The 15,051-nt window shown below is 45.2% G+C and overlaps 1 protein-coding gene across 2 annotated transcripts in view; it reads left to right on the top strand.

Moving 5' to 3' along the window:
• The first annotated feature begins 1,286 nt into the window (after positions 1–1,286).
• Positions 1,287–15,051, top strand: part of LOC135368098 (uncharacterized) — a 53,949-nt gene continuing 40,184 nt past the window's right edge. The window contains exon 1 of one of the 2 annotated variants that reach the window (XM_064601173.1): positions 1,287–1,529. The gene's annotated coding sequence lies outside the window, so the exon portion shown is untranslated. Of the gene's footprint in view, positions 1,605–15,051 lie in introns of both variants that reach the window. The other variant, XM_064601172.1, reaches the window with a different exon arrangement.

Genomic DNA, 15,051 nt, shown 5'->3' with positions numbered 1-15,051 from the left:
TTGTAGTTTGAATTTTTTGCACTGCCCAGAAGGCATGGTCCGTTGGCGGACGCATAAAATAAATAAATAAATAATGTGTATTTGGGAGTACCATTTATAAAGTATACGCAAAAATATATACCTGGAACTGGTTTTGAAATGTAATTATAAACACATTTTTCAAATCCGTACTTAAATACAAAATATAAATAAACGTATTTATATTTTGGATGCAATGTATTTCAAGATTGGCCATACGTGCCTGCTGCTGCTGCTGACTATACAGCCGATACGTAGCCGACTTCTGTTTCTTTATTTAGGCCCAGTGTTATGCGCATGCAACGAAGTTTTATTGCCGCCGTACACTCTTAAAAATGAACTTCACCGCCCAGCACGCTCCTAGCCAACCATCATCTCGAATGATATCGTTGTCTGCCCTGATTTGTTGAAAACGGGAGGCGTACGCCTTTTCTGTGACAATTATGAACAGCATAAGTGTCACAAAAAAGGCGTACGCCTCCCGTTTTCAACAAATCAGGGCAGATAACGATATCATTCGAGATGATGGTTGGCTACGAGCGTGCTATGCGGTGAAGTTCATTTTTAGGAGTGTACTTGACGAACGATGCAGTTTGTAGTGGTTTCGACACATTGTTGCCCGTCCTCTTAAATTTTAATTTTCTAAACGGCAATTGGGCGAAAATTCTGACGTAAGAGTGTGGGTGGCTCGTACTCTCCAATTGATATATTTTCTGGGAATGCAGTTAACTTGAACAGGATAATGTATGCTCAGAGGAAGGAGAGTTGCAAATACGATAGGAATTCGGAACTCCGTTGCATATAATTGTAACTTGAATTATTCCATTCACAGGCGTTACTAGGGGGTTGTGACATGGGCAGCCGCCCCGGGCGCCTTGTCAGAGATGGGGCGGCGGACGGAAGGGGCACGGAGAACTGTAAAGCTGGATAATAAAGCCACGATCTTTCGAGAGAATTCCCACTAGATAGGATTAAGAATAGAATAGTTCTAATTAATGTGTACTCGCGATTTTTCTGTAGATCTTTCAAGTTCCTCGACAGAATACGTGCTTAAGTTGTACGCAAAACTTTGCTTTCTGGGTACTGTGCCATCTTCACGCACTGCTTCTTGGGGGAAGCTTTACGGCCATCAGGTTTCAATGTCATCTCAAAATGGCTCCACTCAGTCATTTATGACAGCACAGTGTTACGTTATTGTCAGAGCAGTAGCGTGTGTCTTCAAGTCGTCCTTCATTTCGTCAGTCGCTTTGCATCAGCGATTTCTTATGTTCCTCAAAGTAGTTTGCAGAAACATCCTTCGAAGAAACGCAGCGCGCCTAACAGTATATTCATCAGTGTATTACTTTAGGCCAGAGCTCGGCTTGAGACAAGCTCAATCGCGCGCCAAATCTGGTCGAGCGCCGCACTCATCTAGCAACTGTGTGCCGGGGAGGACAGACGGTCAAAATAGCAGACGAAAACCCGGATGAACGCTGCGAGAGATCCCTAAAGGACGAGTATTTTTAATTTCGGTAATTCATGATTCCACACTCCTAGGAAATACTTACTCCTCACAGTACAGTGCTCATCAGCCGCAAGAATATCAAGTAAGTGGATTGCGTCGCAGCGAAGCTGCGTATCGACTCTCGGTGAAAAATTCGCCTTCCCCGGTTGTCGCGCAGCGGCATGCCTTGGAGGAAAGGGCGATCCGCAAAAAGCGCTTCGACGCAGCGTGAAGCTTGGATCTTATTTCTTAGCGGTGGGGTTAGGAAGGCCAGCCTTTGATTCAGTTTGTGACCTCCCCGTAACCATGAATGAGGAAAATCCTGCTCTCTTGCAACATTTCGTTAACGCGATACAGGTGTAAGCGTGCAATGTGTGTCGCGAGCGGACAAAAATAACCGTCCACGGAAAGTGCGTGTCGTTCAAGGTGTATCGGATTCGTGTTTGAATAGAGCACTCTTATATATGGGTATGGTGACCCCGAATGGTGAAGGAGGCGGTGATAAAAGCGGACCGTCACCTAGCCCTAATTTCCACATTTCTGCGTGTCTCTTCTTTTTTGAGACGAAGGATACTCGATCGAAGATACAACACAGATAGGAAAGCATTATCTTGCAATACTGGATATCAAAGCCTATTTTTCTTAAAGCACGAATATTGGTGTCCTATTTTTCGTCGCTTGTCTGGATTTCATTGTACACTTAACATTCTGCTGCTGGATCTATCGTGTGCATCCACGGAGATTTTGCCGATCTTCTTATTTCAATTGTTTTCCATCCCAGTAATCGTATAAACGAGACACCGCTGCGGGCGTTTATAACAAAATGTCAAGGTTATAATGCTCCAAATCGATTACACGTTAACCGATTATGCGGAATGGGTTCAATATACGTCGGGTAGTGCTGAGAACGAAACTGCCTAACGCGTACAATCGCTTAATAAAAACTGGCCGTACAAATAGAGAAGACAAGATCGTCCTGAATTTCTTGAAGCCCATTCCACCGGAATGCGTAAGAGTGCGAGGGAGAATTGAGTGGTCGTGGATTGTTCGGGGAATTGAGCCCGTACATTGGAAGGGCGAAGTCTTGCACTGGCATTGCACGTGATGCGTATTATGCAAATAGGTCGAATCACTAAGGGAATAATCGCGTGGTCTAAAGTAATACGTACATTTACGAGTGATTTGCGACCTTCTTCACGCTACTCGCAGCGCAAAATAGCTAATGAATGCAGGAAGTGCGACGCGCGCTGAATTATGCGGAACACGTATAGAAACTGAACGGTAAATATACTTGCACGAAAACTGCGAAAAAGTATCGGTAGCAAGCCCCCTTTTCTTGACGAAGTATTTTTGTATGGACAGTCGCATGCGACATTTAACGCAATCTGTTCAGAAACTGGATTATAGTTATCAATCATGAAAGTACCGTCGTTATCGCCTGTAGTCGCTATCCGTCGCGAATAAGGCATGGAGACGTCGCTGCCCATCGCGACACACGTCTAATCGCGCTACGCTACTTTTTCAGACATCGCCTGATGTGCTAAGCAGTATACGTACGTCTGCCGGCATTTCAAACATTTCCCGCTTCCTGGGTGTTCGTTCCTCCGGTACGACATACGCAGGTCCTGCAGGGAATTCAGTTCCGTTGGAGTCAATATTGCATGAAGGTCGACTTTGTGCTTCTCTGACATTGCGCGTATACTTCCAAAGGGTAAAATATGGAACACGTAAATCGTGCGTCGTTGTTTCGTCCGTCTTTTTTTTTTTCTGCTCTTTTTCTTTTCATTCCTTCTTCTTTTTTTTTTCTGTTTTGCCTATATGAAGCGTAAATTGCCTGAGTACTGTAGCTTCAATCCACTTGGAGTATTTTTCTTCTCGAAATGCGCCACGCCACCCAATGTAAGCTATACACTGTAAACTTTTTCACACCTCTAAAGGTGTGCGCTATGAACATTCAACCTGGTTGCGTAACATTGCATCTACAGGATGATATTTTACCAAATTTGGAAAGCATTACTAAAGATCAAGTGTCAGTGCAAATCTTGCTTTCATTATGTCTTGGATATCGTAGGTACGAGCTAATGCATATATGCATCGCTAACGATAATCGAGCACGCGCAAGTGTCTACAATACTGTTGAACAATGTTGAGATGTTGAAAGACTGAATTTTTGGAGGACAGACAACACTCGAGTACAGAAAATTTGTGCGAAACCGTGCTCCATTATGATGTTACCAAAATTACACCTAAAAAGGCGTGCGCCATGCACGTTGTTACACCTTTAAAGGTGTGAAAAGATTTAGAGTGTACCGCAAAGAAGGTCCCGCTCTAACTTGACACGACGCTGAAGCGGTTTGTTGACCAAGTACCAATGTACGCACGCTTTTGCTCGATAATGTAATCACCCGCATACTTAGAAAAGACATCCGACGAAAAGTGAGAAGGTGGCGAGGCTGGCCACGCCGGGGTGTCCAGTGTTCGTTTCGGGATCTTCTGGTGTAGTCGTTCCGTGAAAGCATCTCGTTCGTATACAGGGTGTTTCAGTTAAATCCCCTGGCTAAATAATTCGCGAACCGGTGCACCAATCGAATGACTTTCTTTTTTACAAGTATCTGTCCAATACCGCCTACAAGATGCGCACCGCGTGAATGAACGGGAGGCGCTCATTATTTAAATAAAAATGCAAATGAGTTTCGTAAAAAAGCGTAACTTCTAAAGCAGGGCGCTGTCGGTATTAAAATGGGTACTACCCCTTTTGGGACCTTCAGTGGACACCTTTCAGAGAAAAATCTGCCACCGAAGCGGGTCATTTGTTGCAGTAATTAATCGGTTTCGGTTTACGTATTTTTGTCGCGGCTGGTCGCGGCGAAGTGCAAAAGGACGGAATTCATTGGTGTAATTCATTGGTGTAAGGACGTAATTCATTGATGGATAAGGGAGTGAAAGAGCGTCTTTTTGCGCTTCGCCGCGACCAGCCGCGACAAAAATACGTAAACCGAAACCAATTAATTACTGCAACAAATGACCCGCTTCGGTGGCAGATTTTTCTCTGAAAGGTGTCCACTGAAGGTCCCAAAAGGGGTAGTACCCATTTTAATACCGACAGCGCCCTGCTTTAGAAGTTACGCTTTTTTACGAAACTCATTTGCATTTTTATTTAAATAATGAGCGCCTCCCGCTCATTCACGCGGTGCGCATCTTGTAGGCGGTATTGGACAGATACTTGTAAAAAAGAAAGTTATTCGATTGGTGCACCGGTTCGCGAATTATTTAGCCCGGGGATTTAACTGAAACACCCTGTATAATTATTATGAGCAAGCACTCTTCGTATTAAACATTTCGAGCTGTTTACGTGGCACACAAAAGTGAGTCCCACCCTAATCAATGCCATATGCACAACGGCTGGATGCCATTTCCATCGCAAGGCGTTAGCGTGGTTTCTCGGTCTTTAGCGCCGTAACTTCCTCGGGCTTTCCTATACATCATCATTTCCTAAATGTGATAATGTTTCCTATTTGCGTCAAACCAAAAATTTGCTTTGTAGCAGTCAAGCGTAATATTCCGGGGGAGGGGATCAGTGGTCGGAACACACGTCCAAAACACGATTTGTCACTTAGAAGTACGACCTATATATACCCGGGGAACGGAATGCTTCCTCTAGTGAATGGCATTTCCATTGACTGTCATTCGTGCGGTTTACAGCGGACAAACAAAATCGCGCATGATTAGGTTTAGCGACCCGTAAAGTACTGAACCGCATTATACGACGCTCTAATTGCAATATTTTTGTGGCTTTAAAGGGCTCCCTAAATACGTAATACGGTCAGGGCCAACCTTTGCACAGAATGACATAGTTATACCTCCTGATTTGTGGAAAGCAAGGGGCGCACGCCTTTTTTGCGACAATCAGCATAACTACATAAGTGCCCCAAAAAGGCGTACGCCTCCCGTTTTTAACCAATCAGGGCGCAGAACGATGTCGTTCGTGCTTATGGTTGGCTAGAAGTAGAGTCACTAAGCTTATTTAGTGACGCTAGGGCTCTAGAAGTGTGCCATGTCCATTTACATTTACAATACATTAACTTTTTTTTTCATTGTATTAAACATATCCCCCTCGCCTCGTGCTGTGCCGTGAAGTACGGTTTTTAGAGTGTAGGAGCAAAATTTCAGAAAGTATAATTTCTCGCCATTATCTGCGTGTTCAACACACCCTCAATAAATGAATATGGCCGACGCGTTGCTCTGAGACTAAAGTTAATTCCGGGGACGAGGTTAGTTCTTTTTATTCTTATTTTCTTCGTCAAATTCTACGAAGTTCGTCCTTTTTACTGCCAAAAGTATCATTTTACTAACTTTTATGGTGTCTTTTTTTCTATCTTTTTTATTCGTTACTGTTTTTGACCTTGCTGTTTTCTACACTCTTAAAGATGATGGTGGGTGGTGGTGATAGGGCTTGCCGTTGTCGGCCTCACGTATATGGGCAACGTCACGACTGACGCCCTGGGGGAATGTGCGTCCTGGGCCGACTTCTAAGGGAACTGTGCCGACATATGTCTGAAAGCGTCTGAGGAAAACCCAGGAAAAACTCTTAAAGATGAACTTCACCGCATAGCACGCTCCTAGCCAACCATCATCTCGAATGATACCGTTATCTGCCCTGATTTGTTGAAACCTGTGTCAACAAATCTGGGCAGATAACGATATCATTCGAGATGATGGTTGGCTAGGAGCGTGCTATGCGGTGAAGTTCATTTCTAAGAGTGTACTGCGCTTCCGGCATCAAGAGCACGTAGTTCGCGCGGAGCAAAAGCGAATGATTTCGCTAGACTAATTAGGTAACCGAATGCCATTCCCGTGTGAGCATACTGTACATACCCGTGTGGACAGCGAACGAATGGCATTAAGTGTTAATGTCATTCGCTGGAAATGGCATTCAATATCCCTTGTTACAGGGGGGAGCGCTCTGCAGAATCAATCGACGTACTATAACGAGATTTCACACCGAGTCGGGCAGGGTGGTCCAGTCTACTTCTCCGATTTTTTTCTCTCTAGCATATATGAAGGGCTACTCCCTAAGAAGCATATTGACAGTGAAAGGAATTGGGAAATAGTTGATGGTTATTTTTTCTGTTAATTACCGTGGCATTATGCAGTTCATAATTGGCCACAAAAACAGCGTTAGCTTTCGCCCTCCGTTCTCGGCAAATCAAGGGAGAGAACGTTGCTGTTCGGGATGATGGTTACAGCGCCCTTTACTGAGAAGTCGCTGCAGTTATACTTTGCGCCTCTGAACTTTACGCCCATCTCCGACACAAAGTATCGTTTGATGAGCTATTTTGAGTCGTCATGAACAACGTTCGTGAGAGATATGAACGACGTCACGAATGGGCATATATGTGGGAGGCGGCGCTGTTGAATTTACCCATTTTCCGTAGCCAGCCCATCACAAAATGGTGGTTGGGCGCGTTGCCCCAAAATCACAAAACGACGCGCTTGCTACGAGAAGAAACGGAATTTCGAGGCAAACACAATGGCATAAATTACTTTTAGGTATCCTAACCGACGGAAGGTGAGCGAGGTGCCGAAAAAGTACAAAATTTTACAAGTGAGGAAATTTTGCGATTTTTTTTTATTCGACAAAGGAGACCTTCCAATCTTCAGAATCTAGGATACAATGCGACCTATTTCTGACAGTATGTGCAAAAAAAAAATCGGCTGAGTATGTTGAATGGTTATGACGCTACGCGGCGTCAAACTTCATAAGAAGCGCTGTGGTCGAAAGATCCGCATCTGAGTAACAATTGATTTAATTGAACAATTGATTGAATAACTACCAACTATTTTCAATTACTTTCACTGCCAATATGCTTTCTAGAGACTAGGCCTTGGCGTGTATTTGATATATGTTTGAAAGAAAAAAATCGGAGAGGTCTAATGGACCCCCCTGCCTGATTCGGGGTGAAATCACCCTATACTCACTGAGGAGTTTGAGGAGCTGTGAGCTTCAATACAATGCCGTGTATTAAAAGGGAGTCTGGCCATTAATGGTACCTGCGTATACCTGAGGCTCCACCCAGTTTTTGAGGTATCTAGCCAATCACAGGTCGAAATACAGTTGTCTATTATTACATCCACACAGTACTTGTATCTCACGCTTATTTAGTGGGTGCCACCATTTTGGAGAAATTCGATTGATTCGGATTGAAACGGATATCACTGGTGACAGACCAAAACGACGGATTTTGCGTCCACTTTTATCAACGCCATCTGCATGGAGAAAGGCATGTTGGGAAGGCTCAGAATTGAAGAAATGGTTATTGGCAGAAGAGATTGGCCAGGAGAGCGGAACAATCGCTTCTTCGTAGCAGACGACTGCTGTGTATGAAGTTTTAAATCGCGTAATGTAAGTAGACCGAATCAAAAATGGGCAAAGATATATGTAACTAACATTCAATTATAGAATGCAAACTCCTAAGTATATAAGGGTCGTCCTTCTTACTGTTCGTAAACTCAGCGTAATAAACTTACATAATGTGACGGAGAACACCTAATGTTTCCAAATTGCAAGCCCTGAATTGTCCCCAATCCACCATACAACAATGATCTGTGTTCTGTGTTCGCGTTCATCATAATTCATCCTCTCATATTAACATCTGTGAAGCGGGGTAGTGTCCTGAGGCCATCACGGGGAAACATCCCATGTCATCATCACTTCTCCTTCATTTATTGTTGTTGTTCCCGAGAATCATTAGTTTCTCCTGACGGCTACTGGGCCAACTTCTTGCCTGTTAGACCCATACTGTTACACTCTTAAAAATGAACTTCACTGCATAGCACGCTCCTAGCCAACCATAATCTCGAATGATATCGTTATCTGCCCTGATTTGTTGGAAACGGGAGGCGTACGCCTTTTTTGTGACACTTATGCGGTTCATAATTGTCACAAAAAAGGCGTACGCCTCCCGTTTTCAACAAATCAGGTCAGATAACGATATCATTCGAGATTATGGTTGGCTAGCATCGTGCTATGCGGTGAAGTTCATTTCTAAGAGTGTACGCGCGTGCAACACAGTTTTGCCGCCGTGCACCCTAAAAACTTCGGCCGTGTTGTCGCTAAAGTAATCATTTAGTATCTCGCCTGCACTCTAAAAACAGAACTTCACCACATAGCACGCTGTGCGCCAAATATTGCCAACAATTATCGTTATCATGTTAGCCGGGTTATCGTGTTTGATTCGAAGAGAGAGGGGGGCGTACGCCTTTTTGTGGCAATTTTCATATATCCAAATTGCCCACAAAAAGGCGTACGCCCACCTCTCTCTTCGAATCAGACGCGATAACCATATCATTCATTGCAATGGTTGGCGCACAGCGTGCTATGCGGTGAAGTTCTGTTTTTAGAGTGTGCCCTTGGCCGTTACGTGAAGAAGGCGTGACGAACTGAGGTGATTGCCACGCGCCCTCAGCCAATAACTGAGCATTTTATTCTGTGTTCTTCGTGCTTTATCTACACTCCTAAAAATGAACTTTACGGCATAGCACGCTCTTAGGCAACCATGATTTCGAATGATATCGTTATCTGCCCTGATTTGTTGAAAATAGGGGGCGTACGCCGTTTTTGTGACACTTATGCTGTTCATAATTGTCACAGAAAAGGCGTACGCCTCCCGTTTTCAACAAATCAGGGTAGATAACGATATCATTCGAGATTATGGTTGGCGCACAGCGTGCTATGCGGTGAAGTTCATTTTTAAGAGTGTAGGGCCCCAAGAGGGTGATGGTGGTGGTGCTGGTGAGACTGCTGCCCGTAGTCTGTCACGCTAAAGCGGGCAACGTCACGATTACCGCAAGGGGAATTGTACGTCCTGGGCAGACTTCACGGTGAACTGTGCCGACATTTGTATTGGAGCGTTTGAGAAAAACCGAGGGAGATAAATCGCCCGGACACAACAGCCGACGCCCTGACTCAGTCCCGGGTCGCCTCCCATTCTCGTCGTGGAATGCCGTCATCGTAGTAGGTCACGGGGGCTGACCTACAACAGAACTTCCCTGCATAGAGCGCCAACTATTTCCACCGGGTCATCGCTTCTGATTGCGAGAGAGAGAGAGGGGGGGAGCGAACCTTTTTTGTGTGTGTCAATTATCATGTATCCAAATTGACACAAAAGGGGGTAAGTTCCTCAAAGCGATACCCCTCTCATTTGTGACATTCGTTGGCTCAAAGCGTGCTATGCAGTGAAGCTCCGTTTTTAGAGCATACACTCTTAGAAATGAACTTCACCACATAGCACGCTCCTAGCCAACCACCATCCCGAATGACAACGTTCTCGCCCCTGATTTGTTGAAAACGGGAGGAGGAGCCTGTTTTGTGACATTATGCACGGCACAAAATAGGCTCCTCCTCACGTTTTCAGCAAATCTACGGCGATGACGTTGTCATTCGGGGTGATGGTTGGCTAGGAGCGTGCTATGTGGTGAAGTTCATTTTTAAGAGTGTACATACGTTACGTGGGAAGCCATAAGAATTTTGCTTACACAAACACGTACCCTCAAAAAACCAGCCGTATTTGGCGTGGTCTAGGAGGCCTCTTCCAACCTCCTGCGGGATGACGCTATCAGACCCTTTGTGGACCAGACCAGCGTGGAAGAGACACGCGAGATTTCATTTATTCCAGCCCATAAATTATTCCACGCCAACACTGGGATGGGAGATGATCCGGGTTCGAACCCGTGCGCCGGCTGTGCTGTCGGGGTGTTTCCTTTCGGTATCTACTCAGGGGGCTTTGAGGGGGAAAATCACTTCTGCGTTTTTGTTCATTCGTCAGAACGTTTGTTCGCACAGCGTTCAGAAACGGCGCAAAATATCGTCAAAACAGAAGTACTGGCATGTTCTCCTTGCTTTGCCCTCGCCAATGACACATTTTGTGGAATTCCAGAACTGTCCGTCGATTCCTATTGAGACCGAATTCGCAAATATTTCAGTGTGCGACACTCTATCAAGATGGCAGCGCATGTTCGAGACGCACCAAACTTTCATTTATTAAAAATCAACGGCTAAACCTTGTCCTCTAAAAAAAAAAATACGTCATTGACTAGAGAAAAGCTAAGACACCACGCCAGTGCCAATCTTATGATGATAGTTTAGAGCGCTCACGTGTCATGTGCGAACGAAAATCACCCATAGATTTCTGAAGAAGTGATTCCCCCTTAAGACAAGTCCCGGCACAATTCCCTACGAAGTCGGCCCAGGACGCATCATTGTCCCCTAGCGTCATGCGCGGCAGGGAGAGCGCTCGGAAATAGCGTGCACCCACCACTAGCACCACTGAAAATTGCAGTGATGGCCACTAACAACTTCTACAGTAGTTTAACTATAACTACTAACTACTTCGCAATGGAGTAGTTTAACTAGTAGTTCAACTACTATTCAGGTGAGATAGTTAAAACTACTTCTTTAACTATTGCAATGTAGTTTAACTACATCTCTAACTACTCAACGTTGTCTATCAACACGAATCCCATTCTATAGTGATGAAAGGTGAAAGTCAGAACATCAGTCCTCAGAACATCAGTTCTTTCATGTTCCGTTCTATAGTGTTCTTGAACACCTAAATATGAATCACAGGCAGTGATGAATGTGAAGATTTCGTGTGCATGTACAGCACAAGCGCATTGCTACATACAGCGCATTACATTACGCATTGCTACATACAGCGCATACAGCGCATTGCTCTGCACCTCCATTCTCATCAAACGTGTAGCTCAAGGTAAAAGGCGGAAGCACAATCGTGCAGTAAAGCTTGCGGCAAAATCGGAAGTAAGAGTAGTTGGCGCCTGCAGTAACCTAACTACTGTAGTTAACTACTCAAAATAGTAATTTAACTAGTAGTTGCACACTACATTTCTGCAAGTAGTTGATAACTACTTTTTAACTACAATCAGGTAGTTTAACTAGTAGTTTAACTACATGTAGTTAACTACTGGCCATCACTGGAAAATTGTTCCTCTATACCGACACTGTGAGGCTTCCTGTGTGCGTCACAGCGAGTGACATCAACCTGACTCATTCGTTTTGAGGGCTTCTTGAAGCAGTTAAGAGGTTTCGAGAGAAGTGAGCAGAATTCGCGCGTGCTAGGGTTCAGCTACGGAACGGATATCGTCCTTGCGCGAGAGTGCATATTGTTGACTGCGCAATCCGCCACAGTCCGCAATGGAAACGCGCTGATGGAGCTGTCTCTGCTTCTTGAAATCTCATATTCGTCCTTGACACGGTAGCGTCGTATAGTACGTAATAGCCAGACTGTCACACGTACGTCATTCAGCGATCATTACCCAAGCAGCACAATGTATACTGAAAGTCGAGTGCAATAAGGGTGGACGGTATATGTCTTATCGGTGTCCCGTAGTTTCAAGAGTCGGTTCAAGGTCTTCCACCTACCCGTCCACCCCTATTGCACTCGACTTTCAGTACATTGTGCCGCTTGGGTAAAGTCCATTGAAGATGCGTCACCTGCATTGGATTCAATGTGCCCTGACACGATACCTGGATGTTCAATACGCGCAGAAAGATGAGAATGACACTCACGAAGAGCTGACTTTAGGCTCGAGTACAGCCCTCATGGACTGTAAGTTACAAGTAGACTCATAATGCAAAATTTATCCGTGCAAACTCTCATAGTTTTCTATAGATGAACAGGAAGAACGAACCGCACGTTCAGACCTGGTTACGTAGGCATTACATACTGCGCCCTGGCGGACGTGAATGAGCTCTGTTCCCAATAGTTGGCTTCACCATAGCTTGATTGCCAATCGGAGGCTACAGGCCATGACTTCATGGCGGAGAAAACGCCGGTTGAAGAAAAAAAGTCATTTGTAAATAATTGATTGGATTCCCATTTGATGTAAATATTTTGCGCGGGCACTGTGGCCATCGTAAGATTGTATGCGACAGCGTTAGCTGATTTACGTTAATCATAGACAACGTCCAAAATCTGCCGTTCGCAACGCTGTCGGCGAATTGGAGCTGCGTTTCCAGAACATGGGTAGCGCATAAATGTACTCCATGACGTTAAAAGCTATCTTTACGAGAATGGTGTCATTGTCTCCGTCCACGAGCGAAGGACATGAATACTTTATTTTTTGAAATCACAATGTTTACGCATAATTTCGCCACCTAACGCTATCAAGAGCCAAACGTTCGACAGACTGATATCGTTCTCTCTCCCGATTGGTTGAAAACAGGATGTGTAAGTCCCACCTCTCTCTCTATCTCTCTCTCTCTGTTACAAGATAGGGTGTGCCAGTAGCCCCCTGTGCAAGCGACCGCGAACCATGTGATCATCGCACGTGCCACTTACAGGAGGGAGCGTCACTTGTTGGCGAACTACTTTGCGCGGATTGATTTTGGGAGCGTGGGACAAACGAAAGCAGACGTCCGTCTTGCGACCCTTCATCAAATTCCTGGAAACTGTACCGGCCTGATCGACTCCTTCTAATACCCCTTTCAGCGTCGTCAGCGTCATCCTCATCACCATCCCCTCATTTTCCCCCAATAACAATGGGGTACTGCTCAATGAGCGGAAGTTATCCTCATATCATCGTCATCATGTATTTCTCTCTCTCTCTCTGGGTGAGGGCTGTGCTGTCTGCGGTTTTTCCTGGGTTTTTCTCAGACGCTTTCAGACATGTGTCGGCACAGTTCCCTTAGAAGTCGGCCCACGACGCACATTTCCCAGGGCCGTCACTCGTGACGTTTCCCACCTCCGTGAGGTCGATAACGGCGAGCCTTTTCGCCATTTGCACCACCACCACCACCTCTCTCTTGATAAATGCCGAATGTAAATTGTCCAAACAAGGCACACGCCTCATGCTTCCAATAAATCGGACCAGCGAACGGTAATATTCGGTACGATGGTCGACAGTGTGCCCGGAGTATTTGTGAAGCGGTTTAGGTATGAAAAAATGGCAAGTTTTAGCATATTGGGATGTCTCTACACCGGTATTGTCCCTAAAAAAAAACATGACGTGCAGAGCAACAGTGTCGTCGAAACAAACAAAAAAAGAACGCAGGAAGGGAGTTGCCTCAAGACAGAAGCCGTCGATATTTCGAACAGAGACTGTTCTTCTTCTGGGCACCGTCCTCATCATTGGCATGGTATTTAAAGGGTTAGGTGTGACGTGTTTAAAGGTTCATGCGAATTGTGGGTCAACAGCCCGGAGGGAAGAAAGGGTCCGTACGGGCTTCTACGGCCGGAGTGAATGGCTGCTTTGTTAGAGTGTGCAAAGCAGCCATTCACTCCGGCCGTAGAAGTCCGTACGGATCCTGTCTTTCCCTAGGGCTATTGACCGACAATTCGCATGAATCTTTAAACACGTCACACCTAACCCTTTAAATACCATGCCAATGATGAGGACGGTGCCCAGAAGAAGAACAGTCTCTGTTCGAAATACCGGCGGCTTCTGTCCTGAGGCAACTCCCTTCCTACATCTCTACCGGTTCGCTGGATTTCTACCCATCTAACAAAAGAACGCGTATTTTAAAATGGACTGATTCGTTAACGTATCATTGTCAACTTGCTTACGGTTTCACGTAACTCTATAATGCTACCAATCGATGTAAACGTGACAATATTTTCGATATTTCACGCTTAAAAGCGTTATCTCTCTTACCTTAATTTTTTTCAAGCTGAAATGAGCGAGTACCGGTCGCAGGAATCAAACTCACACCTGTCTGATAGCCGATCTGGGGGCTTAATCGCTTCATCGTCGTTACGGTCGTTACAAGCTAACGAGTGGCGGGAAATTCAAAAAGACGGGCGGCAAATTGAAAAAGGTGGGCACGTGATAAAACACGTGCACGGCGCTCTTCGCGCGATACGTGAAGGCCGTGGTACACGTCACATGCAATGTGTCACGTGCCAACCTTTTTGAATTTCCCGCCACTCGTTAGCTTGCAACGACCGTAACGACGATGAAGCGATTAAGCCCCAAGTGTGCTTCCATACTACACTGCGCCGACATTGCGCTTTCGTCAACGTGACCGCCATCAATCAATCAAATCAATCAATCAATCAATCGTCAACGTGACCGCCACGCGCACTCGCTGTTTTTTCATCAACTGATGTGCTTGGGAACCATAGCATTTTTGTTGTTTTTTTTCGAGTTCATGATGCACTATCTGCAGTTAACGTTACCCTGTTTTCCCTCATGTGTAACTGACCCTCCGTAGGGGAATGCAGTCAGAACTGAACTGTTTTCTCAATGTACTCCATGATGTTCGCGTTTTTATGCGCCCTTGGCATAATAAAGAGGACGTTCCAAAATTGCACAATGGGACAGTAAGTACATGACTTCGCACGAAACCTGAAGTGAGGCGAACACGGACGACGAGAATCGGAACGACACGATAAAACGGAGATGAAATGTCATTTGAAAACAAGGATTAACAGGGATACGAAGCTGTATCTTAATAGAAAAATTGGGAAAAGATAGACGCATAAGTGAAGCGTCTTTTACCCTCACGAGTGAAGTGATAAGTATAGGGTTCCGCG

The sequence above is a fragment of the Ornithodoros turicata genome, chromosome 9, assembly GCF_037126465.1.
Source record: "Ornithodoros turicata isolate Travis chromosome 9, ASM3712646v1, whole genome shotgun sequence".
In the NCBI taxonomy this organism is placed as follows: domain Eukaryota; kingdom Metazoa; phylum Arthropoda; class Arachnida; order Ixodida; family Argasidae; genus Ornithodoros; species Ornithodoros turicata.
This window is presented reverse-complemented; position numbering and strand designations above follow the sequence as displayed.